Raw genomic sequence first — 15,035 nt, forward strand, 5'->3', positions numbered from 1 at the left:
AAGAGAATTCAGCCCACTATAGTCACCAGGCAAACAGAGGCAGTATAGTACAAGGGTTAAATGTACTATATGTAGAGACAGACTAGATTTGGAACTCTGACACTGCCACTTCAAATCACGTGGGCCATTTTTCAACCTTTTGATACCTTAGTTTCCTCTTCTGTTAAATGAAAATAAAAATAATTATGGCAACGGCCCTGTTAAGTGAGATGATGTATGCAAAGTACAATGTGTGGATATTGCCAGTACTTAATAACTGCCAGTAGTAGTAGCTATTGAGTTTGTGTTGTTACCGTTGTTATTATTAGTTTCCTTTCCTTTTCTTTTTTCTTTTTCTTTTTTTTTTTTTTTTTTTGAGACAGAGTCTTGCTCTGTCATAGGCTGAAATGCAGTGGCACAATCTTGGCTTACTGCAACCTCTGACTCCCAGGTTCAGGTGATTCTCCTGCCTCAGCCTCCCAAGTAGCTGGGACTACAGGCGCACACTACCATGACTGGGTAATTTTTATATTTTTAGTAGATGTGGAATTTTGCCATGTTGGTCAGGCTGGCTTGAACTCCTGAACTCAAGTGATCCACCAGCCTCAGCCTTCCAAAGTGCTGGGATTACAGGCATGAGCCGCTGCTCCCTGCCTATTAGTTTCCTTTTCTGTAAAATAGGGCTAATTGAAGTGCCCACCTAGTTCTTAGAGTTGTGAGGACTGCATGAGATAATGCATAGTGAAGAGCTTATATATCCCCTGGCACAGGGCAAGACCTCAAAAAATATTAGTTGTGGTCATTGTCTTCATGAGACAAGAACCAGTTTTCCAAAATCCTGTAGCTCCCTTTCATGCTACTAAACAAGATCTGAAATAGCAAAATTGTCTGTGTATTTCATAAGATGCAAATTTTCTTATTTGATTAGTTTTCAAAAGAAAAGCCACCTATTTCATGCAGGTACTCTTATATCAATTATTAAAACCTGAAATGAAGCAACACAGGAGCACACACAACTTATAGCTAAAATTTTTTTTAGCCATAGGAAGGTGGGATCCGCATTCTGAATTACATGGTAGAAAAATGTTCCGGTTCAATGTGGGTGATTAACTGTTTGATAGCTTGTCAGGCTTTGACAGTTCTCCCTCTGTTTTACACCTCTTACTATGTCTCATGTAATTAAGAAATGGTACTGAGTTCTTGTCATCCACCATTAAGGAGTAGTCACAGATAGTTTCATAACATCTGCTTTTTGCAACCTTCTAATTATCCATAAAAATCTGGCAGAGAAACCTGACAGTTTATCCAGAACACAGAATATGAATGCAAAATAAGATCTTTGCTTCTACATACAGAGTGATGGTATAAAACAGATACTATCTAACCTCTTATTTTGCATGCAGCTATGTTGCCTGTTTAAATCAGTTAGGTGCATGTCTTCTCAATAAAGACTCAATTTTAAAAAGCATTTTTTCACAAATTGAATGTGGGTCACTAATGATGCTGTGTCAGAATCTGTTGTCCATTGCTGCCTCATTACTCTCCTTAGAATCCATTCAAAAACAATTACTCCCCTCCCCTTATCTGCAAGCTTTGAGCTACCCATGCCCTGATAGGAAGAACTGAGGAACTCTTGACTGGTCCAGATGCTTGCCTCTAGCAAGGTCAACTCTCAGCCTCCTCTTGCTTGTTTCTGGTAGTGGGTACATGTCTTGTCCACCAACCTGCCTGGCTTTCTGATTCATTACCTGACCTTGATTCTGGGAAACACACTTTCTGAACTCTTACACTGTGTGTCTTTAGTCTGTTGAAACACTGTGTTATTTTGACTTTTGGCCATAGCATGTCTTCTTTCTACCTACACCTTCAAAATCCATTTGGACCCATAAATAATTTTTGTTTTCTGCCCTTTGATTTTAAATCCACAGATGCCTATATGAACATTTTCTTTTTCTTTTCTTTCTTCCTTTCTTTCTTTTTTTTTTTTTTTTTTTTTTTTTGAGACAGTCTCACTCTGTCCCCCAGGCTGGAGTGCAATGGTGTGATCTCAGCTCACTGCAACCTTTGCCGCCCCGATTCAAGTGGTTCTCCCACCTCAGCCCCCCGAGTACCTGGGACTACAGGCATGCACCACCATGCCCAGGTAATTTTTGTATTTTTAGTAGAGACAGGGTTTTGCCATGTTGACCAGGCTGATCTTGAACTCCTGACCTCAGGTGATCTGCCTGCCTTGGCCTCCCAAAGTGCTGGGATTACAGGCATGCGTCACTGTGCTCAGCCTGAACATTTTATTTTAGACCTCTACTTTGTTAAGATCTAGTCCTTCTGTGTCTTGTAATTTCCTTATGGCTATGACCTCACAGCCTTGCTTCAGCCCTCCTTGTCCTGCTGTCTTTTCTTTTCTCTGTTTAGTAGGGGGAAAATAATCCTTCCTCTACCCTTTTAGGTTCAGTGGCTGGGGCCCACAAGTCAAACTAATAAATAGCAGATTAACAGAAGAAGAAAGCAGATTTAATTGAGTAGGCATGCACAGAAGTTCATAAAGAAATGTGAAAGAAGGAGATTAGAATTCAGAACTTATATACTAGAATTCAGAACTTATATACTATCTTAACAAAGGGTGATAAAGTGTGGAGAAAAAGGTAGACAAGGGAAAAGGAGCTTGGGCTCCTGTGGTGGGGGTAAGTTGTGGGAAGATGTTTAGAAAAATGTATGGTAATTAAGAGTTGTGTAATCAGGTCTGATAAGTCATCTGAGATAATAAGTGTTGCCTCTAGAACAGTTATCTTTCTGGTACAACACAGGGAGGCACCGTTACATCTGGAAATTTATGTTACCTTTACAAACGAAAAATTTATGTTGTTCTTAGGCAGTTAATGGGAGGGAAAAATAACTTTTCCTTTGTCTGCTTCTTCTCACTTGCCTTCAAGTCAAAATAATTCTCTTGCCAAGTTGGTATATTTGAGATGGCATGTTCTGATCCTCTTCAGTATCCTACTACAATTGAGATACATAAAAATAATTATTTTCACATTTATCGTTCATGAAGTACTTTTTGTACGTGAAATGACTTTGAAAGGTGAAAGGTAGGGACTTTGTTTTGCCTTGTAACATTTTACAAACTGAAGCACAGATTTACTGTTTTGCTGAAGGCCACAGACACTGGATTTGAACCTAGATCTATCCTGCTTCAGCTTAAGTTCTTCCCACCCAGTCACTGACTTTCTGATCCAACATCACTGCTTGGCATGTTCATTTATTGATGGAGTTCGTTTCTCCAGTAAACATTGGAAAAGAAAAGTAGCTAAGCATTATAAATAGCCTTTAAAAACATATTTATATTCAGTATTTAATTTTTAAATTTTTTCAGCTCTACAGATTCCATTCCCAAAATAAAAAGATAAAAAAAAAGAATGGAAGCACTGAGTTTCAGAGTGATGATAAATCCACATGGTAAAGTTAATGAGAGAGGAATAGCTTCTCAGCACAGCAATAAAGTGGCTTGTTAGAAACAACACTAAACTAAGAGGCAGAAGAACTGGGTCAGTTTAAGGCCTGGCCCAGAATCTTGACTTTAGGTAAATTACTTAACTCCTTTCTTCTTAAATCCTGAAAATTGCCCACTAAGTTTAGGTCTGGATTTTCTGGTGGCCAAAGTGTACTCATGGTTACTTGCTCCAGGTTGGTGGTCACTTGTCAAACTACTTGAAGTTGCTTTATCTTAGTTTCTGGGTCACAAACATTTCATTTCTCAGTAACCTACCTCACATATTAGGTGTTGGGGGCACTTTTACTATTCTAAACCACTGGTGTTTCCTGAATAGGGATCACCCAGGCCATTTTCACATTCAGAAAAGGCCCCATCTTCTTCATCATTTGTCAGAGCCTCTGCTGCTGTGACAAGCCAAGCACACCCTCCTGCGGCCTTCTCTGGGCCTCTCCTGTCTCCCCAGATTGGCTAAGACATCAATGACTTGAAAGAGAAGCCAAAGGAAAAGGAGAGACACCAAGGTGAGACATAAGTCTGGGCCTCCTGCTAAACTGAGAGGAATAGTATAGGAGAACGGGGTTTTGAATCTTGAGCCCCCTAAGCCTTTGCTATTCACAGTGTGATCCAGGCACCACAGTAACATCACTTGGGAGCTGGTGATAAGTGCTGAATCTAAGGCCCTATCCCACATGTGCTGAATCAGAATCTGCATTTTTACAAGATTCTCAGGTAAATTGTATGCGTATTAAAGTTAAAAAAAAGCATCATTGATTCATGAATCCATAGCAACTTTCAAAATTAGCTCTGAATGGCAAGAAATGTTGAATAGAGCCCCCGTGGAGAGGGATACGAAAGTTGCTGCCATTGCTGGGAAGGGCTTGACTCAGGAAGGAGGGAGCCTGGATCTAATTTCAGTAGACAAATTGATTCAGCTAAAAGCCAGGCGTTCAGGAGGGCAAAGTGGAGTGATGTGGGCTTCTGAGGTGAGGCCATTAACAGTTGGATTATAATGCAATGTGCCATAATGGCGTAGTAATGAAATGTAATTGATATAGTTCTGTTATTAAAAGGGACACTTTCTTTGTTCAAGGCTTTCTTCCTTCTTAGAAGGCAGATGGTCACAGGGTAAGGTAATGAGACAAAAGGAACTCATTCCGTAAAATGTCCTAGTTTCTCCTTTGGCCTGCTTTTTGTCTGTTTTCAGGTGAGAATCTCCCTCATGTTGGCAACTTTGCCAGGTGAGTGTTCTCCAGCCAAGAACTTCATACTTTAAAATTAGCTGGATACTTAAAAGAGGGAGTGGTAATATGAAGCCAGGTGTCCAAGGGGTCTAGGTGACATAACGGTCCCCAGTCTCATCTCTGAAAGGTCTTGGGGAGTGACCTCCAGTCTGGGGATGACACTCCTGGTGTAAGAGCTGCCTCAACTTTGGAAATTTCTTTGATGGAACCCACAGGATGGGGCTTCATCAAGAAGCTGCTTCTCCATTGCTAAGCTCAGTGCCCACGCCACAGCAACATGATTGTATCCTCCTCCCTGATCACTGGTTTGCTATTTCTTGCTTGATTTCTATTGACTGTTCTACTTTCTTGTGTGCTCAAAATTATTTTTTTGGCCGGGCACAGTGGCTAACACCTGTAATCCCAGCACTCTGGGAGGCCAAGGCAGGCAGATCACCTGAGATCAGGAGTCTGAGACCAGCCTGGCCAACACGGCCAAACCCCGTCTCTACTAAAAATACAAAAATTAGCCGGGCATGATGGTGTATGCCTGTAGTCCCAGCTACTTGGGAGGCTGAGACAGGAGAATCACTTGAACCCAGGAGGTGGAGGTTGCCGTGAGCCGAGATCATGCCACTGCGCTCCAGCCTGGGTGACAGGGTGAGACTCCATCTCGAAAAAGAAAACAAAAAACAAAAACAAAACAAACAAACAAAAAAAACACCTTTTTTTTCTTTATTAGCTCTTCACCAGCTTCTTTCTCACCAGTACTTTTCACCTGCCTTCAGAAAAATAAAGTAAAAATTTGAAATGGCACTAACCCTGGAAAAATTGTTGTATCTTTCTTATTGATCTCATGACAATTTTAAAAAAGAAAACTCTCAAGGCTTCTACAGTATGATACATATACTAAATGTAAAGGTAAACAAAGCAATGAAAACTCTCCTAAAAGGAAGGTGATGGGAGAAGGAGATAATTGTGATAAAAGTTAAGGTTGAACTGAAGGTGTGACTAAATTGCACAGTAAGTTTAATGCTGGATTTCTGGCAGCCAAAGGTGTGCCTATGCTTACTTATTCCAGCTGAGTGGGCACTAGACAAGCTTCTCAAATATACTTTTACTTGATACTGAGATTACCATCATCAATAATATTTTTGAATGCATGAAATTAACTAGGCCTAGGCACTTGCTAACACCTTTGCATGCATTATCTTATTTAATTCTCATGCTATCATTAAGAGATAGGATAGAGTAGTAGCTTCAAGTGTGAACTCCAGAGTCAGGCAGCCCAGGTTGGATCTTAGCTCTGCCACTCGCAGTCTATGTGACCTTGGGCTGGTCCCTTACCCTCTCTCCTCCATAAAACAGAAATATCAGTCATACCTTAAAATGGCTGGAGACATTAAATGATTTAATATACACAAGGCATGCAGTGTCTGGCTCTTAGTAAGTACTTGCCATTATTATCATTATTTCTATTTGACAGATAAGGAAATTGGGTCTTAGAGAGGTTAAGTGGCTGGCCCAAAGTCCCACAGCCACATCAAATTGGCACCAGATCTAATTTGACCCCCTCTTAACCACTTCACATGCTGACTCAGAAGCCTTGGGCTGCTCTTGGCAACCTCTTGGGTGCAAATAAGAAATTCCTCAGTATTCGCCTTGAGCAGTCAATGTTCCATTATCTCTGGTGAGAGTTTCTCATCTACGGATTATCTTCAGGGAACTTCTTCCAGCTGTTTGGCTTGGTGAGTCCACTGGGATAGTATCTATTTTCAATGTGACTTTAAGTAAAGTTTAAATAATGTGGGAGTTGCATTAAACATTATAGTGTGTATTTGTTTATCTATGGATTCTATTTGTTTATATTTATTCTGAGCCACCCATCTCTTCCCAAACACAATTGAAAAGAGCAGAAATTTAAGTCAATTGCTACTACATTTAAAGTCCACTTCAATATCACATCCCCTAGAAAGATGCCTTCCTTGTTGTTTCCCATGATCTCAGAATACACAAGTCTCCCTAGACCTGGGTAGTGACGTTGAGGTCCAATGTGGCTGTAATTCCCCCACTGCCCACCAGGTGTCCCACCGGTCCCTGCTATCTGACAGGCAGCAGGAAAAATGGCCATCTTCACCCCTCCAAAGGGGACCGAGGATTTGAAGGCGGATGGTGGAGAGATTGTGGGGAGGAGGGAGGGAGGCTATGACGAGACTCCCAGATGCTGCTTCTTGTCTCCAGACAAAGAGAATTTTTCAAATTATTTTTCTTTGATGTGTAGGTGTCTCTCCAGAAAGCCCAGCCAGTTCCCTGCAATTTAGGAAGCTTTTATTTCCACTAATGAACTGGTGTCTGGCCAGGGCTTTTCATCTCTGAGCTTGAGGTTGGGGCTGCTGTCTGCCTCCTGTTCCTTTTGCCTGAGAGACCCTGACAGCCTCCCTTCCCTCCTCAGCCTCTCCTTTTTCTTCTAGGGGCTGAGTGAAAAAGAGACAAGAAAGAGACTGCCCCTTCTGCCTTGTAAGTTTCCTCAAATATCCCCTGAATCAAGGGAGTACCAGCGTGTGACTGTGGCACTAACTAGCCCTCTTGCCCACGTTAACCTTATTTGTCCAGATTACTAGTGTTACTATGGTAGAAATATTTCCTCTCTGCTCTTAGGTAAGACTGTCATTTGCTTCTCTTGCAGTGGGGAGTAAGGGAATTTGGATCCACTGACAAAAATTTAGTAAGTGGGGCATTTTAAATTTCAAAGTAAATCTGTCTTCCTTTGCAGGTCGTTGGCTCCTTGCCTGTCATAGTACTTGCTTTTTTTTCTTCCCTCTTTTCTTTTGGAGGATCACTTACAAGTTGGGGAGGCTGCTCCAAAGCCACGTGGTCTCTCAGATATTGCCAGCTGTACTGGACTCTCTAGAGTCCCTTGTCCATCACCACAGGTCACCCCAGCAGAACCTGGGCATCTACCATAGACCTGAGGTGTCCAAATTGGGGCAATGCTCCAAGCGGTCTGCAAACTGGTGCCCTGATTATAGATTATTCTGTGATTGAAGTTTCACCCAGAGATCGGCTGAGAATGTGAATGGGATGTCTGCATTTAGCATCAGGTTTTGGAGCTTTGATGTGGGCTATTTCCTCCCGAAGGGCCTTGATAACAAAGACCACAGCACAGTCCTGTGGGAGTTTCTAGCTTCTGTAGCCACTGCCTCATTTATATGCATGGCTTTTAATATTCGGAGAGCCTTTGCCAATACACATTTTCTTGTGTACTGGGAAACAGGAGCCCGGATGCGATGTATTATTGATAGGATTGTAATTTACTCCTCTTGGGTTGTATCTACAGTATATACCATTAGCACAAAATATTAAATTACCAGTGGTTGTATATATTTGTCTGTCCAGGTTTGGCTCAATGATATTTGCCTTTTGCCTCAATAAAAGATCGTGAATAATGGAAGCAGGGTAATATTATTTTGTTGTTGTTGTTATTGCAAGGGCATTTTGATGAAACCATTTTCTCTGTGTTGTGTTTTGGCGAGCCATGCTTTGCAATGAAGACATGAGACATAAAAGAGTGGGGGTTGGACACAGAAGATGGATGAGCAGCTCGCTCCAGCTCTGGGCACACACTGGCTTCCCTGGCAAGCTGCTCTGGGCCAGGCTTGGGGCTTTCTTTTTCTGCAAGAGAGAATAAGCAATCTGTGCTGCATTGGTGGGAGGAAGTGGGCAGTTCAGACCTTGGCGCCAGAAATACCAAGCCCTGTGCCTCTCTTGTGAAGACAGCATTTGCATGGGACTGTGGGTGTGGGGGAACCCAACAGCACGTCAGGTAGAACCTTTTGTAGTCACAGCATTGTGCCCTGGCTAGTGTTTGACAGTCTACCCTCTGGTCACCATTGTTGGCCATTTTGGTTCCTGCCTCCACCTGGGCCAGGTGGCACATAAATACACAAGCACTATGTCCTTTAAAAAGATTCCAGGTCATAGGGCTCAAACCAAGCTGCAAATAAAAATGCCACATCGTGTCTGTGGTATGCTTCTTGTTCTCATCTCAGGGCTTGTTTCAGAACCTTGAATGGGAGGTGTTTGCTGGTTAACTAGGAGTTTGCTGGGCAAACAGTACCCCATAATTGGATTGGCTACGTAATTTTTATGAGTAAACATGTTTTTAAAAAATGCCTGTGGCTTAGCTTCTTCATCCTTTTGTTGCTTGTGGGTCTTGGAATGAAGGGGTGGGGGTGACAGAAACTAGGTTTTAAATCTCTATTAACTTGACACAGAAACATATTTTGGAGAAAGGTTTATTCCTTTTAGTTCCTGCTGGCAATCTGGGACCCTCAGGGGTCAAAAACCAGGGAAGGGTTGGGGGAAGGTGAAGAGACCTATCCCCCTCAGAGGTCACTGGCTGGGGGGCAGGGCTTGGCCATTCAAGTGATAGGTATCCATCTGCAAAGCTGGAATCTCCTTTAGAGTGAGCTCCGAAGAAAAACACCACTCAGCCAAGGAGAGCTGTTGTATTTTGCTGCCTGGGGCACATTCTGGAGGTGAAAACCGGTTTTTCTGAAGACTTGTCAGGGCCAGGCTTTGTTCAGAGTCTGCCAATTTAGCCAGACTGGCTCCTTAAAGGAGACCCCTTTACCTGAGGCAAGGGCCAATTATAAAAAAGGCTTGTGGATGGCATTCCCTTCATAACTGGGTTGCACTTCCTTAAGACTTAGGAACTTTCTCTTGTTCCACACCTTCTCCTTCCTTAAAGGAGAAACATGGAATAACACACACACACACGCACACCCAGTCACGCTGAACTGTAAAGAGAATGAAATCAGTACTAAATCTATCAAAGCATATCATAGACCCTGACAGCTGAGAGGTATTATTTGCTTTTTTCCTCCCAGATTTCTACCAAGCCTGGTGTTTTAAGCATATGTCTTTGGGAGAAGAGACCCATAGAAAGGCAGTTACAATTGGTGAATGATTAATGTTGGATCTGACATTTTTATGTGTCAAATATGTTTAACTGCATTAACCTTTGCAGAATTTACACCCATACTATGAGATATATTTTGTATAGCATCGGAAATATCTGCAATCTGCCTTCACTTAAATCTTATTTACATTTACTTTATTACAATATAAATGGGCTTAAAAAAATCTTTAATAGAGTATTTTTACCCCATTCTGCAGGTTCTGCTTGCTCTGTGGGGAGTCTAAGGGCAGCAGGGTTCCTTGCTGATTGCAAATAGTGTCCCAGCCACCTGCCTGGGGACCCCAAAGGGAGAGGAAGCCAGTGTCAATTCTTCAAGTTCATGTCTCAGTTTTAGCCTAAAGGGGAGGTGGCTTAGAAGGCCGGGAGTTGGCATCTGACGGTATAAAACATAGAGGCAGAGGGACTTTTCAGTAGACAAGCAACTTTTAATTTTTACAAGTTACAGAAAACACAAATTTTCATAGCATCAATTTCAGAAAAGAAAGATAAGTGGTTCCCATCTGTGGTGCTTTTTCCAATCTGCCCATCACCAGTCCCTCTGAAGAAGCACGCATACTCCAGATGTCTCCTTCATTGATCACATTCTCTCTGGCTGTCTCTATTCCTAAGTCAGAGTTACTCTTGCTGTTGCTGCTGCGGCGGCGGTGGCGGTGGCAGTGGCGGCGGCGGCTGTGGCTGCCGAGGCCTCATCGCCGTCAGCTCCATGCCTCCTGAACTTCACTCCACTGAAATCTGGTTGGGTATGAGACAGACTCCGGTGGAATGAAGGACAAGAGAAGCACATGGATTGTCTGAGGATCTTTTTCTCAGAGGGTGGGGACACATGTCAACCCCAGCCTGTGGACTCTGCATTACCTGGCCAAAGGCCTTTGGCATCCCAGAATCACACACATGGGAGATGTCGAGGACCTGAGTACTCCTACCCCTCCCAAAGGATCACATCCTCCAAGGAGGCTGCAGAGAGCTAGTTCAACACGTCCTTGCACCTGCTGCACAGATAGACAGTGCTGAGTTGGGGAGATCAGTCTGTGGGGCCAGGGACTCTTGACTGTTTCTCATTTTCAAAGCAGCCACCCAGATGAGTCCATGTGGAACCACCTCCAGCATCCTAGTTGGGATGCTGGTCACCCTCTCCCTTTGTCTAGGTCCCACTGTGTGTGCCATAACTGAGCTCGGTGTGGTTGGTCCTTTCTAGAGGAAACAGAGAAAAAGCAGGTGTTCTGCAATTGCTTTAGAAAAATCCAGCTACTCTGAGCTTGCTTACCAAGGCCGTGGGATGCAGGGGCATGGGCATTCCTCTCTACAAGGCACTGTCCAAAGAGCACGAAGAGCACTTTGCAGCCCCGTTTGCCAATGTGAAATCCAGAAGAGATAGGTGAGGAGCTCAGGAAAAACCACAACTCCCGGCTGGAGCCAGGCCCATTCATGGGGGTGGGTGGACAGAGGAGGGCAAGACTGCTTGTTCTCACTCCTACAGACTTATCTAGGAAGGACAGCCTCCAATGGCCCCACGTCCTCCCCCAGATGTGCCTGGAAAATGATTCAACTATTTCTTTGTTAGGCATGAGGATGGAGGATTTAGGGAGGAAGAAAGAAAGCTAACCTGGCTTTCATAGACTGAGTCAAATAGGAAGGACGCAAAGTATCTAAGAGTTTTCTGCCCTCTCTTAAAAGAAATGCCCATCAACCCTTTGCGTGCAGTTGCTGCTCTGGCCTCTTCCTTGTTGTGTTCAGACATGCCCATGGCTCAGTGCAAGCCCCATAAAAGGCTGTTCTCAGCACCAACATGCAGGCTGGATAGGTTGGGGCAGATGCACCTTGTTGTTTGAAATACTTTCTTCCTGGGGCTTGTTCTGACCCGAAGCAGGGAGGCAGTTTCTCGTATGTGGCTCCTCCCCACGCATCTAGCCTTCTGGGCATTGGGTCTCTCTGAAAAAGGCCCTTAAGCAAGGGCTTGAGGTTTCTGGCTAGTGCTGAGAAGGAGTCATACTCTCCTTGGTCTGAATGTAAAGACTCTTTGCCAGGGTGAACACGGGGCTTGTTGGGAGGCAGAGATCTGGGTAGTGAGGGGAAGAAGACTGGTTCATCTTCTCCCGCTCTGCCTTCTTGAAAAACACTCACAGTTCTCAATAATGAGAGGAAAATGCACCCTGCCTGTGAATTATCTGGACCAGATACTCCTCCTGCATTGCCTTTGACCCGTTCCCAGTCAAAGGGAAGAAAGAGGCCGGTCTGTTGGCTGTAATAAATAAATGATAGCCTGGGATGGTAGGAGGAAATGATGCCAGGAAGGCAAGATTCTTTGCTTTCTCTTTAGATTTCTGCTTAACTCCAAGAGCAAAAGGGGCAGTCAATTCTTCTCCCTCCAGACCCCCGGCACCCCGTTCTTCCCCTCCCAACATGTACAGTCCACTAGATTATTAAAGTCCTCACTCTGGAGTGTGCAGAGAGCCTCACCCTCATGTGGGGTCCGTACCCTCCAAGATGTGTACTTGAGAGATGACAGTGTCTGCAAAAAGCAAATGGGAGGTGGCATTAATGTCAGAGAGCCCCAAAAAGGTGAGTTCTTCCCTTATCACTCTCCCCTTGCGTTACAGACCTGTAGCTGCTACAGGCAGAGACAAAAAACCATGAGTCACAACCTGTATCAGGAGAGTTGACCTGCTCTGGACTCCGTGTTCAAGATTTTTCTGCCCACTACGCCTTTGCCAACTGAATCCCCCAGTGGCCTTCACCATAGTTACATGGGTCTATAGCCAAGCACATGCACGATCAGAGAACAAACCATGCATGGGCTCACTACAGGGTAAGTTCATCCAGTGACCACTCTCTTCCCCCCAGCTGCCCTCAGGATTACGTCTCAAGTGTCTTCCTAACATTAAAACCAACTTGAACATGAGACTCAAAGAATGAAACCAGGTCCTAAATTTTCCAGTGCAGCTGCACCCTGCACCTCAGGACTGAAAAACCAGCCAAATCTCTGTTCTTCTAGTTGAGTAAATCTCCAAAAAACCAGACAGAGCTACAATCTTGGTGCTTAAACTGCTCAGCACCCACCTTATCACACCAATTCCTATTATCAGCAGGATTTACTGCCTGGGATCCCTGGAAATCCTTGAGAAAACACAAAAGTGGCTGAGGATTGGTTTAAAATGCACTAGGTTCAGCTATTTTAGCCTTGGAAGAAGTTGATAATTGACTTGCAGTGAATATGGCATTTTCCAGTGTCCTCTTCCTGCCCAGTGAGCCCCCTGATCTAGCCACTCATCTTTGTTTTTCTAAAGCTCCCCAAATCCACAGATTTCAGACTCACCTTTAAGTACGAGTACCTGTGACTTGAGATATCAGGACCTAGCTTTGAGTTTGCCTCAAAATAAGAATTTTTTTTTGTCCTAAGATAATGCAGAACAAAGAGATGGCTAGAGCCACATGGATGAGAAGAAGAAAATAAATCTCAAATCTTGGATGTTTCTTTTGCCCCTATGGCTTGAGGACAGGGAACAAAAAAATGAGAAACACTTACCCTATATAAAGCACCCAGTTCGGCAGGCCTGTGTAGAACAGAAATGACTCCTGAAGAAAGGTGGGGGCCGGTCCTGAATAGTTGATTTCTCTCTTTAATGAAAAAGAACATGAGGCCGGATGCGGTGGCTCACGCCTGTAATCCCAAGACTTTGGGAAGCCGAGGCAGGTGGATTGCTTAAGCTGAGGAGTTCAAGACCAGTCTGGGCAACATGGTGAAACCCCGCTTCTACAAAAAAATACAAAAAATTAGTCAGGCGTGGTGGTGTGCGCCTGTAGTCCCAGCTACTTGAGGGGCTGAGGCAGGAGAATCGCTTGAACCTGGGAGGTTGAGGCTGCAGGGAGCCCAAGATTGCACTACTGCACTCCTACCTGGGCGACAAAGTGAGACCCTTTCAGAAAAAAAAATGAAAGCAGAGGAAATTGGAATTGAAGGAGAGGGAGTAAAAGTAGCTGGAAAGGAGAGAGTTTGGAGTATGGTTGAGAATTGAGCTGAATTTTTAGAATAGAGATTAGTAACACAATAAAAGAGAAACTGGTTTTTCCAAGTCAAGGGTGAGCAAGAGGGACTCAGCCCATTTCAAGGAGGTGGTACTAGTTTCACTCTTTATTTATGCACCTCTCAGCAAAGCTTCAGGTTACCTGCTGAGCTCAACCAATGGAGAAAGGGCCTGGCAGCTGGTCCCACCTCTCAGAACTCACACCCGTGGGGGGCCATGAATGGAGAGGTCTTTCTGCAGGCTACCCGTACTTTCTCATTGTTCTGTGAACACCAGAAAAGGGAAGTGAGGTCTTTGTCATCCCAGAGTTGGAGAGACACTGCGGGTTACCTGAGCCTTGCACCTGAAGCCTTTGGCCTCCCAGAGACCTAATCGGGGAGAGGGGAATGCTAAGATTTTATCTTGTCCCAAGGAGGCTGTTTGTGTGTGTGCCTGTGTGTGTGTGTGCCTGTGTGTGTGTGTGTGTGTGCGCGCGAGCGCGCGCGTTTGAGCTTTTAGCCTGACCTGACTTGCTGTCTCTACACAATGCACTTCGGGAATCCAGCAGAGATAGGCCAGTCCATCTAGGCAGCGCTGTAGAAAGAGGCCGGAGGGTCACAGTCTAGGCCCAGCCAGAGTCTTATCCTGGCATTTAGTACAGAGTAAGTCTGCTGCTCCCCTTGTGAGAAGCAAGTGTTTCTTTCGTAATCCGAAAGGCTTTGTGACCTGCTTCCCTTTCATGTCTGGGGGTGGGGAAAAGACCACACTGTGAGGGGAAATTAAGGAAAGAGAAGGCAAGCTCATTAGTAACTTTAAAGAGGGCGGTCTATAAACTTGATTATTTTACCCCACCCCCCTTCCATGCGCAACTTGGGCTCCGCCTCCTGCCCCTCCCCTATCTCTCCACCCACCTTGCAGGCTTCCCCCTCCCTCGTTTCCCCTTCCAAATGCACACCTGGAGGGCAAGGGAAGTTGAAGTCTCCTCACATGTGCTACATTTCACCCAGGATCCTGGCCTGCTTTCCATTTGTTCTCCAGGTAAATCTCCTAGTGTGCAGCGAAAGCAGATTCCTCTATTTTCCAGCGGAAGGAGGGGAACTGAAGAATCCAATCTATAGGACCTCTTAGTGCAGTCCTGTCCCACAGCCCTTCATGGAACTGAATCATGCCTGCTCAAAATCTCCCTAGAAATCAGCTAATCTAAACTTCTTACCGCATAGGCTGGGGAACAGAGGTTTTGAAAGGTGAATTTCTGTCTTGAGTTCACACAGCCAGTGCAGAGTCAAGATTCTAATCTACCTGGATCTCCTAAACCCCATTTAAAAGCCCTTTACAACAAACCCTATACGTTGCTTTCCCCGTAA

General features: G+C 44.4%; 1 long non-coding RNA gene across 1 annotated transcript; it reads right to left on the reverse strand.

Annotated features, from left to right (window-relative positions):
• Window positions 1-10,074: 10,074 nt before the first annotated feature.
• LOC100592475 lies at window positions 10,075-13,777 on the reverse strand. Its single transcript, XR_004030011.1, has 4 exons — window positions 13,514-13,777; window positions 13,194-13,421; window positions 12,128-12,179; window positions 10,075-10,402 (listed from the first exon to the last, which is right to left on the reverse strand). It is a non-coding gene; the product is annotated as an uncharacterized LOC100592475 (long non-coding RNA).
• Between the last annotated feature and the right edge of the window lie 1,258 nt (window positions 13,778-15,035).

Source organism: Nomascus leucogenys, chromosome 5 (assembly GCF_006542625.1).
Source record: "Nomascus leucogenys isolate Asia chromosome 5, Asia_NLE_v1, whole genome shotgun sequence".
In the NCBI taxonomy this organism is placed as follows: domain Eukaryota; kingdom Metazoa; phylum Chordata; class Mammalia; order Primates; family Hylobatidae; genus Nomascus; species Nomascus leucogenys.